Below are 14,254 nucleotides of genomic sequence, written 5' to 3'. Positions count from 1 at the left end.
GCAATGTCAGAAGCAAGGGAACCCAAGTCTTCCATTCGGGTGGTAACAACAGGGGATGTTCGACCAAAAACCACTGAAATAGCCCCTAGTATCTCTCGTATGCTCGCCAGAGTTGGGTCAAAAGAGGAGGACGTTGAATTGGATGATGAAGACATTATGGTGGAAAATGAAGGCCCGAGGAGTAAGAAAAAAGCGAGTTTGCACAACGGCAAGGGATAAAAATATGAATGGGAGAAACTGAGGAAGGCCATTCACTTATATATATAGCCAATGAGTGAGACGCCAATCAATGAAACGCCAATCGGCGTCTCAAAAGGAGTATCGTGGAATAAAAGACTGGATGCATTAAATATCGGCCTGACAAAGCGTCTAGTCGAGGGAAAAGAGGCGACGCTCCGTCTCTCGTAGGCATTACGGGAAAAGAGTCGACGCCTTGTCTATCATTGGAATCTTGGGAATGGAGCGATTAAAAAATTTTATCAAAGCCGGGGAATTTCTCTTTCACTTCCCGGGCTCATGGAAAATTAAAGGCTCGAAAAGTGGGGGACTACCTGTATTGGGCAAAATCCGTGCTCAAGATATTTTCCGTAATCAAGATCCCGGGGAGGCCGGGAGGGCTTCCGCAGCTAGCATCCACTCCCACTAACTCGGGTCCCATCAGCAGGTCTCAATCAGAGTGCTGAGTCAGGGAAGCATGTGAGAGCGCAGTAAGGTTACATCAATTGAATGTTGGGGTTGAAAAGTCTCGTTTTGATTTCTGTATAGATAGCTTATCATGTAAGCTAAGGATACTTTCACTTCTACTCTTGTAACATGTCTTTTCTCTTCCTAAGCAATATACATCCGAGCTCATCATTGGATCTTGAAATATCTGTTTGTCTTACATTATTTTCTTGTTGATTAAGCTCGATTCTTTTAATATAACTTTGATAATCTGAAACACTGACCCCGAAAATGAGAGTTTCTGGAATTGGATACGACCTACTTGTCTTTAAACTCATAAATAATAAATTTCTAACTGATTATCCGTTTTGACTAGAAAACAATTGGAGAAAGACTTATCCCTAACTTCAGGCACGTTATGATGATTTCACAACACCACAAGTCTTTGGGCCAAAATACTCACACAATAAATATAGAGCCCATAGAACACCACGCAATATTACTGTAAAAAGCTCCAATTATTACTATTTGGAAAAGCATGGTTAAAGCAAATCTCATACTCCCTATGTTTCAATTCACGTGAACTCTTTACTATTTGGAGAGTTTACGAGGTGATTCTTTGATTACATTTTCCTTACATTTTTCCTAAATTATTTGAATTATAAATTATCATGACTTATACTACTTCTAATGTAGTTTTTAATTATATAAATTTTATTTTTACAAACTTGAAAAGTCTATGCCAAAATTTAAGATCAAAGTTATAAAGTTTGACCCTCGTATTCTGAAAAGGTTCACATAAATTGAAATGGAGAGAGTATTGTCTAAAAGTATCACTTGGAATAAAGGTTGTGGCCTTCAAATTAACCTATTAAAAGACAAATGGCTTCCAACACATCGTACTCTTCGAGATAATCCAAGGGCAGGATCACAAGATAGTCAATAGTCAGCTCGATTCCGGATTATCTTTAACAAGTCCTGAGACTTTAATAGTACATTCTCATTTGAATTTACCAACTGATAATCATTCTTCTTATCAATAACACATATATACCTTTTTCCGAATAAAGAGATGACCAAATATATTGGACCAGATCATTAGTTGATGGCTTATCTTCAATCAATGAAGCCTGACTAGCTTACCTGAATACCATAGCCCCTATCACTCATAATTAAGACTTCGGGCATGCTTAGATTTGGAAACTAAATTGTCTCAACAAGCTAAATTTCTTCCTTTGGCTTTTTTACACCAACGACTACCTACAACTACCATGCTTGTACGTCGGAATATCATTGACAATGTTGATAGCCCCCATTATCAAACACCGAAAGTTGTAGCCCACCTTTTCTTCCACTGCCCTAAAGCCAAACCGACATAGAATGCTCTTAATATCACCACCAGAATGACTTGAAAACGTACTTCCCTGGGTATACTCACTTTTCTAATCTAATAGACCTTAACCCCTTACTCAACAACCTAACGGTCCTTTTATCTATAATCTTCGCCTTCACACTCCAAAATATTTGGCTAAACTATACTGATAATGCATTCAATCATAATTCCCACTACCACCTCGCCAACCATAGGGACCCCCATCCCCAAAAGCACCGTAGCTATCAAATGGAACCAACTTCCACCAACAAATATTTACAAACTAAACATCGGTGGCCTCTTCAACTCCAGCAGCATATCTGGCGGACTAGGATGAGTTATTCGTAACTCGGAAGGGACCTGGAAAGAAGGATATGTCTCTCTCTCACAATGCCACGCTCAGCACTCCATGCTGAAATCTTTGCCCTTCTAAATGGTTTTGAATTGACTTTCACTAAGGATCTTAACCCCTGATCGTGGAAACAGACACACAAGTCACATGTATTAGCAAATTTCATCTCCACTGAATCAAGTATAACGCCTTACACGAATTTGCTGAATAACTGCAGGTTCTTACTGCTGCAATGAATCATCCTCCCAAACACCATATATACCGAGAAGTCAATACGGTTGCACACCAATTAGCTAGCTATAGGAGTGCATGAGCTTCACTTGAATTAGCTACGGATGAAAATGCTTATTAGGATGCACCTCCTTTATTTGTTGCATCACTTTTGCTCAAATACTCATTAGGAAGTGAATCTCTGAGATCAATTCCCATTTTGTAACAACAGTACTTTAGTCTTTTCCTAGTTTAATTTCCTTCGGTTCAGCCAAAAAGAAAAGGTTGGGTGAGTTGCCTTTGGAGTTGTAGGAGGTTGCCTCCTAGAGCCTCTAAATGGAAACCTGTTGAAGGATCCGTAAGGTAGACATCAAAGAACTCCTCAAGTGAAGCAAAAAGAAAAACACCGTAAGGTAGAAAAATGACCTTTCAAATATATGAAAGCCACTGATGTCTAACTGATAATTCACTCACTTAATGTGTACCAACACACGGTTTTGACAGTTAATAACATCTCCAACTGCCTGTCCCTTTGCAAGAAATGAAAGAAAGCTTTTCGCCACTGTTTTCCCACGAAAACGTGTGGTCCACGTGACAACATTTACAGGTCCCAAGGATCTTATTTTAAAGTTTCCTGTTGGATTTTCTTCTAGTGGACTAGCTCGGATAAGTACTATGCATGCACCAACTAGAACGTGAGACTGTCCCTCTCCAAGGAGTTGTAGGGATTATAGGCATTTTGACTCCTTAAAGGGATAACTATGTTATTTATTTTTTGGAAAGTTCTTCTATATTTGTTGACATTAATAAGTTACGCTAATATTCCTTGTTTCACTTTATGTATGACATTAGTACTTTTTGGTTGAATAAGAAATTATTTCTTATAATACAATTTTAAAATGTTTCTAAACATAAAAAAAGTCGTGACTTCTAATCATTTTCACATTGTATTTCTTAATGTTGAAAATTGGAATTGAAAACTGAAAATTTAGTTTGATTAGTTGACTCATACTCAGCAACCCCTTCATATTTTTGAATGAAGGAATTGTTACTTTTATTGTTTTCAAGAATTTGAACTCATTTAATTTAACAATTCAATCCAAGTACCTTTTCAATAACGATTTTAATATAGGCCCAACTTTATTATTAATATACAAAAAAGTTATACTAAATTAAAATTCTAGTGTACATCCGTACCATCCAAATATTGAGTACGAAAACTACTAAAATCTCCTAATTTAAGAAACTGTACTTAGAGGGAAGATAAAATGTCCTAAAGAAGAAATAACTAAAACAATTTAGAAAGAATCTATATATATAATAAAGCTAGGCATAAACAAGATGATGTGGCACCTCTCTATGACCATCATTCTTATTTATCTTTTTTCTCATTTTTTTGGACTTTTAACCTTATTTTTCTGATTAAAAATATAATTACTATGTATGTATGGGAATAGAATAAAAGTTAATGTATGGGAATAGAATAAAAGTTAATATTTACCCCATGACCTTAAAATTAATAGCAGCAATGGCCAATAAAGACAATGAATAATAATCCAGGCAATTAAGAATGGTAGTAAAGGAGGACACTGAAGAGACATAGCAAATTAGCAATAATATGAAGAGTCCTCTTCCACACGAAGCTGTTGTTGCTCCGGAACCTTTTCTTTTTGGAAGTAAGGAGATCAAGTGATATCAATTACGAGTACTATTGAACTTGCTTTTTCTTCTTTTTCTCCTTAGGAGTATATTGAACTTCTGATTTTAGTTTATGGTGTTTTCCGACAGATCATGGATGCTCAAAGGTATACAAAAACAACACTATAGATACAAGAAAGAGATGATAAGTTTTTTGTCTTAATTGTCTTTCTTGAAAGCTTCAATTAGGCATAATTTAGTCTTGTAGTTGAATGCAACGTTTCTTTTGAAAGCAATACTAGACATATATAGTGAAAAAGAGTTTCGTGTTTTGGTGACAAATGATTGAAGTTTATTCGTACCTGTAATTTAAAAAATGTATTGCAGGAATTGTTTCAGAAAATACGACACTCACAAAGATCGAAAATTTATAGGTATTTATTATATTTTCTCGCTTCTTCTTGTAAAGTTATGATTAGAAAGTATTTTTATTCGTGAATATGTGTGAAACATCATTTTTTGTTAAATTGACGAAATTTTGATGAAAAGTTATACATACATATATATGAACACCCATTTGAATTTGTGTGAGCGTTTGTTTTCAATATTTAAAAAATGATATTTTCTCAGTTTCCATTTAGTATTTGAAAATAATAATTTGCTCTCATTTATTCTTTCATCTCATACATTATTTTGGAAATCCAAAAATTATATACACACAAAAGAAGAGGAAAAGAAGGATGATACAAAGATTTTATAAAAATATAGAACTAAACCTTATTTTGATTGTTTTATATTTATTATTTTTGAAATTAATGTCATATAATAAAAATATTACTTTATTACATATATTAATATATATTGTGTTGGTTTCTAATTCAGTATCTTACATGAAATATATTACATAGTTTGTTTTCTAAATGGAAATATTTAACCATGTTAATATCATTTGTAAGTAAGATATGTAGGAATGTCATCCAAGTTTGGCAAATGGAAAAACAACGCACCAAAATTAATAGTTAATAATACTTCATATTCATTAAAAATATATTGTCTTACTTAATTATTTAATTTTATTTTTATAGATCAAGAAAGACACTGCACTACAATCAAATTTTTTATATTGGCCGATAAAGTTCTTGAGAAAGAATATGATGTACGCTGTGAGAAAATCTATACTTCCATGTACAGAATAAAGAAGTGAGGCTGGACAATATAAGAAAATACTATCAACTTTGAGAATGCAATTATATCCGAGAACAATCTATATATATAAAAAAAAAAAGAGGTACAAGCAATGTGGTTAAGCCAAGTGGCAAGCTAAAAACAAGTCACTTGGCAATTTTAAGACAAAGTTAATGAGAATTAGGACAAAACAAATTTATAAGATTTTTTTTTAAAATTGAAAGATAAAGTTATTAAATTTGATTTGAAAGATAAGCACAAACAACATTAAACTCAAAATCACACTCTGTTCAGATTCAAAATTTATAAATAACTTAACAAGTAAAAAGATTACAAAAAGTGTGATATACACTGCACATTCATGAAATTGCACAGCCATTGATATACCTAATATGCACAATATTTTTCTTTATAAAGATCAAACCGTGTGGTGTGGATGAAGTGATAAAAACATTTTGATTTTATTTGAGGATAAAATGGTGCAGATTGTGTTGGAGATATTATTTTGAATTGTAACAGAAATATTGAATTGATAAATGAAAGATAAAGTTTAAAATTTGAATTTCATTTTTGAATTGGATAAACTAACGAAATTTTCCAATTGGAAAATAATCTACGTTAGTTACTAATTTACCAAAGATAACATTATTGAAGTCTACTTTATTTGCTATTCTGTTTTGACTTTTAAAAAAAAAAAAAATGAGTTGATCCATATCCGACTTGAAAAATGGAGATTTTTTTAATTTTAAATACATGGAGGTATATGACTGATAACTGATAAGCTTTTATAATATCTCAAGAATCCATTGATAATAAATCTTGCATATTATTCAATAATTAAAAATCATACATACTAATATGTGGCTCTTTTTAAAAAAAAAAAAAATTAGTCTAGACTCTAAATCCACATCCTACCCAATTGGGGTCTTTGAATTTGAACTGATTACAACTTCTCATTATGATTTTAGTGTTTTATCATTATCCTAATAATACACATCGATTTTAAATTTGAATTGATCCATATCAACCTAACAAATTAAGAGGACACTAAGCTTCATAAATATAAAAGAGGGTAGTGAGCTTGAAAATTAACTCAAGAGATACGGTCATCTATCCTCATTTCCATTTTTAAGTTTACATAAGAGAATTTATCAATATCTGCTCACATTGCATTTTATATAATTTCGAAATTCATACTATTTGTGATTTCTCTATTGAAAATTGGAAGCATTAATTCCAAGGGAGTCAATTTGAACTATGCATTCTATTCTTTGAAAAATTCTTAATTGAATTTTTGTATGCTTTGGTTGCAGGAAATTCGAAGCCGTGAAAAGAACGGGACAAATATTACACATTAGATCACATGGGTACAATTTTTTTCTCGCATTTTTCTTAAATTATAAGATTTTGTAGAAGCTATGCTCTTCTACATGAAGAGTGTAATTACGACGACTGCGTTAGAATTAAGTCAAGCGGGTCTTCACATCCAAAAACTCGATGGGTCATAAATTATCATCTCTATTTCCATGCTTACGTAAGGATTCATTTGTATATGTTCATATTGTATTTTTATATAACTTTGACTTCTTACTATTTTTTATTTCTCTACTGAAAATTAGAAGCATTCCAAAGGTTTTGTTGAATGTAGAGGTGTATATAGATATTCTTATTACTTGGTTGCAGGAATTAGAGAAGCTACAAAAAGAAACAGGAAAAAAGATTATATATTGGATCAAGTATGTATGTTTTTTTTTAATCCTTTTGCTTGCCTTAATATTTTATAATTGTGTAGAAGGCTAGAAGCTATGCTCTCTTACATGGATGATACGATTACGATAACTACTTTTAAAAAAATAAATTGCAGCTTTATGCTGTTATGCACAGTTAAACCAGCAAGAGGATCCATGTTTACCAATGGATTTATCCCATATATATTTCTATTTCTTCAGGAATAAATATTTCTGCATGTCAATCACTTATTTTCCTTTTCATGGAGGGTATTGAAAAGTTATGCCACCAAAACAGCTTATGTAGAACTTCTTTTTTTCTTTTTTTTTTGTTTCCGGTAAATCACGTAGAACTTCTTATTAGACTACAAAGTAATAGGATTGAACTTAGAATCATTTTTTTATTAACTAATAGATCAAAACAATTCCGGTGTGACTTCACATGCCGGTGCCAAGAGCGAAAAAAATGAGGTTTAAATTTGAATTGCAATAAAAAAAATTCTGAAAGATAAGAATATATTACTTCTAAATTTTAAACCTAAATTAAAAGGTCTGGAATAATCTCTTCACTTAGAAGACAATTACCAACATAGTCATTAAACAATAACTTAGGTAATATTTTATTATATTTTTCTAGATAAATTCGGTGTGTAATTTGTAGTTAGAATTTAAAATTATCAATTGAATAAGATACTATTCTACTGGTCTATCCTCTTGAGAGTTTGTTTACAATTCAAACTTATAATATAATCTATCTAAAAGAGGAAGACTTCTCCTAATTGATTACAAACAAAAGTTTTCTGTAAAAGGTTTTCAGCTTTTATTTTTTAATTTGAATCCTAATCGAAGTGTTTTATCACTAGAGATTAACATACATTTTGGCTCATTCTTCTCTCTATAGTAATAGCTTACAATTTCAAGAAGTTGACACAGACACTGTATGAGACATTATTGTAAAATATAACTTTAAAATTAGATTATTTGCATCTAAAATTCTTCAACAATTAATTAAACAATGGTGATTTTGCCACTTTCATTTGCACTTGAATATGTTTGTGTGAGTGTTAGTTTTGTCTACAGAGTACCTTATTTAAAACCATTTGCGTAAATGACAATATGTGATACTCTAATTTTTGTTCTTCATGATAAAGAAACATGTGTGGATCTAAATATCTTTGTAATTTACGAAGATATATAATTGTTTTTTTTGCTAATTTCTTAAAAGACAATACTTGCATTTTTTTTTCAAAAGTAATCTGTCATTTTAATTTTCTTAAACGCTTTGTGAGCTATAAAGTTAGATGTTTTTTTCTCACCTTTATTTTTATTGCTTATTATTTATTTATAATTATTTTTCTAAGCTCTATTACACTCATATATTTATTGCATATTTATTTTTCTTAACCAGTTTTTTTTTTTTTTGAACTTTTGCTTCTTCTTCTTTTCAGATCTCCTATGAGTTGTCGGGTAAATATAATTCATAAGACATTCTCAATACACTAATTAATTACCGAGGTTGGTCTTTGGAGTTCAAGCATTAGCCTTGAATCATTTTACTGTTCTTCGTAAATTCATATTTAAATCACTTTCCTTAGGAGTAGGAGACAATGAAGAATAGTTTGAAGAAGAAGTTAATTCCACGTCTTCAACAAAGAAGGAACATGTACTTTCACTAAAGTATAAGCGCAAAGAATGTGAGAATACTTATTGAGTAGTGAATATTATAAAAGCGAAAAAATATGTGTAATATATAACGGAAGAAATTATGGTACTGAGACTAAAAATTACAATAATTTAATAGTAAATACATGATAAGATTCATTGTACTTTTCCACAGCAGGTTTATTGATTTGGTTTTCACGTTGATGATCCTTCTTTGATTTCTCGATTATTTTTCTCAAACGAAAGCAATAATCATTATTTGAAATTTCCAAGAAAAAGAAAGAATCGGAATGATGATGAAAAATTATGTGTTTTTTGTGACTATATATGATAACGAATTTCCACATATTTTTAATTTGTATATCTTATTTAAGTAATTCGCGCTTATTTTTTATTTAATACTTGACAAATATAAATTCAAAATTTTCTAATTAACAAGCAATTGAAACCTATATGTTCTTAAGTGCACACAAGCACATATGAATAGTTTTTTATTTCCATTTATTTGAGAAGTGACATAAAATAAAATCTATTACTATTTGTTGGTCCATTATTATAAGAATAAGTTAAATAGTAAATGTTGGGAGAATCAGGCAAAATATGGTTTTGGGGGCGGTGGGTGCCGGGGGGAGAGGGGAATGGGGAAAGAGATTCAGAGAGCGCGGGAATGGGAATAAGTTATTGCTCATATTCTACTCAAAATGTTTGCTCTAATACTTTTAAGAAATAAACTCTCGGAGTATAAAATTTATTAGCATAAGAAATAAAAAATATTTCAAATTATATTAAAATAGAAAATTATATTATGAATAAGACCGTTTGATGGAGGACTTAATAAATAGAACCAAAATTTAAAAATATTGAATATAAAGAAATTCAAGTAACACATTAAAAAAATTAAGAATTAAATTACTTTCTTATGTGGGTAACTCTAAAATATAGCATTTATAAGTTCTTTTGCTTTCCAAATCATATTTAGAAGTAAGTTACTTAACTAATAATTATGTCAAGTAAACCTTTTATTTTATAATGATATGATCTTTTTTATATGTTATAGATCAACAATTAATTAGGATTGTATAACGAACAGGGTTAATCATCACAAGATTTAGATTTTATTAAATTAATATAATCTAATGTGTTCAAATAAGAAAAATTATAATTAAAATTGCACAAATTATTAATTTATATATGTCTGTGATATTTCTCTATTAAATCAAGCAAATAAGGTGATAATTTCTTATGATTAGTTTCATTTGACACCGATCGCGCATCGCGCGGGTACAGATACTAATATCTATATCTATATATATATATATAAAAAGGAGAGGTACAAGCAATGTGGTTAAGCCAAGTGGCAAGCTAATAACAAGTCACTTGGCAATTTTAAGACAAAGTTAATTAGATTATGTAATAACATTAAATTTAAATTAAAGGATAAAGTTTTTTAATTTAAATTAAAAGGTAATTGAAAGATTGAAGTACAATCTGTATCAATTACATAACTGAACATGAGATCTTTTAGGTTTGTAATCATCCGTCCTAGACTCCTAGCTTCATTGACATATTTACTAATATAATTAATAATTAATTTTATCATGGATAGTAAGTTAATAATTGATATATTTATTTTTAAAACTAAAAAATAAATTTTAATTGAACTTTTGAATTCAAAGCCAGCCTAATTTTTTAAAAGGTGGTTACAACATCTCATCTTTATCCTTATCAATTACAAAATTGATATATTATAATAGAAAGAGAAAAAAAAAAAGATGGATTAAGATAACTATGGCTATTTATGCATTGATCCATTTACAAATATAAAGTGATTAAATTTGAATTGAAAAATAAGCACTAACAACATTAAATTCAAATCACATTCAATTCAAATTCAAAAACTATAAGTCACCTCAAACTTCTCCAATTGTACAAAATTCTATACGGATGAAATTAGACTTCAATTTTAATTAGAAAATATAAAATGACAATTTAGCCAATAAAACCCACGTTTTTGGCTCTTTTTTATAGCAATTAAATCACGAGTTTTTGTCTCCTTTTTACTTTGTTTTATAACATTGTGGTTATCCAAATCAACACAATTGAAAAATTTGAATTTTGAAATACTTAATTTATAATATTATTTTTTAAAATAAGTTTAAAATTTTCAATTTGAGGATAAATATTTTAAAACGGGTAATAACAATAATAAACTAGATATTGTCATATAAATGATAGATATTTATTTGCTATTTTAAATAGTTTTATTTTGAGATCAATTTAGATATGTTGAATTTGATTCATTTGAAATATAACAGTCTTTGAATTTACAAACGTTATTAAATCTCAATTGGGCTTGAACATAAAATTGAATATGGATAAGGAGGGAAGAAAGAGAAAAAAGGAGGAAAAAAGAAGAAGGTAAAAGTTGCATTTTACGCATCAATATGCTTGCATCATAGTATTGTGATAATCTTTTGATTTAAATTTTAATTTGAAGATAGAGTTTTTACTTAAGTTGGATACTTTTTTATTTGACTTCTATATCTTTATCTGTAGCTATAATAATATCTCTCTTTCCTTCACCTATTTAATCTCCTAAAATATGAAGTAGAAGCGGACATTTACAAAGCTCAGTACGTTATTAATTGAAATGAGTATGAAAATTTTAATTCTTATTGATTTATGAAAATTTTAATTCTTATTGATTTATTGTTTTCATTACTTACGAAGCTATTTGGTTATGCTTCTCATCAATTATTATTCTGTGTGATATTTTCTTTACATGTGGCTTAATTTGGAATTCGTTTGTGGTATATGGTGTTACAATTTCTTTCCTCATTATTCATGTTTTTAGTTATTATACTTTATGTTAATTACCTTATTGCTGCTTTTGGTGATACAATTTAACCTTTTTATGTTAACTTTTCTAGCTTCATCTATATGCAGTCATGCAATAGCATCAAGTTTATCATCAGTTTCTTATATACGGTATATTAAATCTACTAACTCTCTCTCTCTAAATGAATTTCCTCATCTTTTGAATGTTTTGTTAAACTTGAAGAATGTTGCTCGGTTTTTTAATTCTCAGTTTTTAAAAAGAAAAATGTAGTAGAGGCACATGGACACAACAAAAGGCGCAGAAGAGTACTTTTATCTTCCGGCATATCATGAGATCTAACAAAAGGAGATGAGACAAGCAAAAAAAAAAATGGTATTTTTTTATAGCATTATAACTTATAGTTATTTAGATTTTATTTTCATTTCAAGAACAAAACCTTTTCTCGCCGTGTATATAATATTGTCTATATGATCTTCACGTTAATTGTTGAATACAAATATCGATACCATTGTTGCTAAAGTTAAAAAGCTTTATTATATTATGTTTAATAGTTGTTTTTAATTAGTTGTAAATATGTCAAATTGGAGATGATAAAAACATTAGTTTTACTAAATCAAAGTTTAGTTATATTAATATTTTATAAATTGAATATTTTTATATATGTTACTGGGATATGATATAAATGTTATTTTTGTTATATGGAAACATCTAATGTAATCGCAACCGCGATATTTAATATTGAAATCTTGAATTAGAAAATAAAGTCTTAAAATTTAAATAAAGTCTGATTATATGAAATTCATTTAAAGTATAATATCGAATCACTAAGGCTATTGTTGTTAAATATATCGTTATTGAAGGTTTCTGTTTTCTATCTCAAATAAAAAGATTGATTTTTTACTACTATAAGTATAGATAAGTCCATAATATATGTTAAAAAGAGAAAAAAAATCGTAATATTAAACAATTACAATAAGAAATTATTTAATAATTTAAAGGGTAAAAAGGTACTTGAAATGTTCAATTGGGAGAGGGTGGGGTGGGGGAGGGGTGGCAAGTGGAGGTGTGTGTGTGGGGGGGGGGGGGGGTGCAATTGTTAAAAGTTGAGGGATGTGTTTGATTTTTAAAGCAAACTAGAAAGGGAAAAATAATTTTCACCTATAAAAGATTGTGATATATTTTTGAGCAATAGTTTAAATAATAATATTAAACATATAAAAGAATAAAATAAATTAGATATCTATTTAAGGAACTAAGAAGATATGCTAGCACTATATATCATTTGTTGCATTAATTTCATAAAGATTTTATTATTAAGTACATTGCAATGTAAGAAACAATATTACAATTTAATTACTTATTTATCAAAAATAATAAGGTCCAATGCACTTAAACAAACCAGATTATAATTTGTCATAATTACGTTCTTTAACACTTTTCGCGCATCGCGCGGGTATGAATACTAGTAGATAGTAATATGACTAAGGAATTTAGAGAGATAAAATTGATTAAAAGGTAAAATATAATTTTCTAATAGTATTACAATTATAACAAAAATGAATAATAAAGCTGGGCAATAAGAGAGTGATGTGGCACCTCTCTTAGGCCAGGATTAGTATTTATTTTTTTTCTCAGTTTTTTGAGATTTTTCTCCTTCTTTTGGTCTAAAAATTCTGCAAAAAACTATTAAAAATACCTTATTCATCTCTCCCCTCATTATTACTACAATTAATTACTTTTCCTTAAGTTCTTCCTTCCTTCTATACGCAGCCCTTTTCTTCTTCCTATTATAGAGTGATTCTCTTCTCAATTAGTCTCATTATTTCTTCCCAAAAATCACATCCCACAATCTCTTAATTACACCTCCACCCAATACTCCACGTCCCCCAAATTCTGTTTTCTCTGATTTTTTTTCCTTTTTTATTGTTTTCATACATCTACTATATTTAATGTCCACATATTTTTATTGCATTAATAAGGTCCAATCTACCATTTTCCCCTAACTAAGTCATATCAGCCGTTCGCTTTCTTTTGCTTTCTCTAATAAAGTGATCATTTGTAACGTTTTTTTTAATTTTTAATGAATAGAGCATAAGAATTTGTCTACTATTTAAGTTGGAAAGAAGAAGATTGCGGCAATCTTCCACTTCCAGTTTGTTCATCCTATTAAATTATTGCATGATGGAGTAGTACTATGTTCTTTTGTTCTTCCGAAGATTTGAGGGAGTACTATTAAGTATTTATCTTTTCTGCTAGATTTATTTACATTGTTGTTTTGTTTAGAATATTAGTTTGATTTATTTTATTATTGATGTGTCAGTTAAATTTTTGCGCTTTTGCGGGTTTTACATTGTTGTATTTTTTTTCGTTTCACTACTCCAGTAAAAGTCTATGAATTACAATTTAATTAAATATGCTTTGATTTCTTCTACCCTTTATCGAAATTAATCTCATGTACCAATTTTTTTTTCTTTTTTTTTTTGTTCGTTTTTAGGATGAAGACCTCAAGGAGCTTCATTGTCTTGCGGAGAATCAACTGCAGGAGTAAAAAATTGTTGAAAGACGGAAGAGACAAGGCGGTTCTTGAGGTTCTTGATGTAATGTTG

Source organism: Lycium barbarum, chromosome 3, assembly GCF_019175385.1.
Source record: "Lycium barbarum isolate Lr01 chromosome 3, ASM1917538v2, whole genome shotgun sequence".
Classification (NCBI taxonomy): Eukaryota; Viridiplantae; Streptophyta; class Magnoliopsida; order Solanales; family Solanaceae; genus Lycium; species Lycium barbarum.
This window is presented reverse-complemented; position numbering follows the sequence as displayed.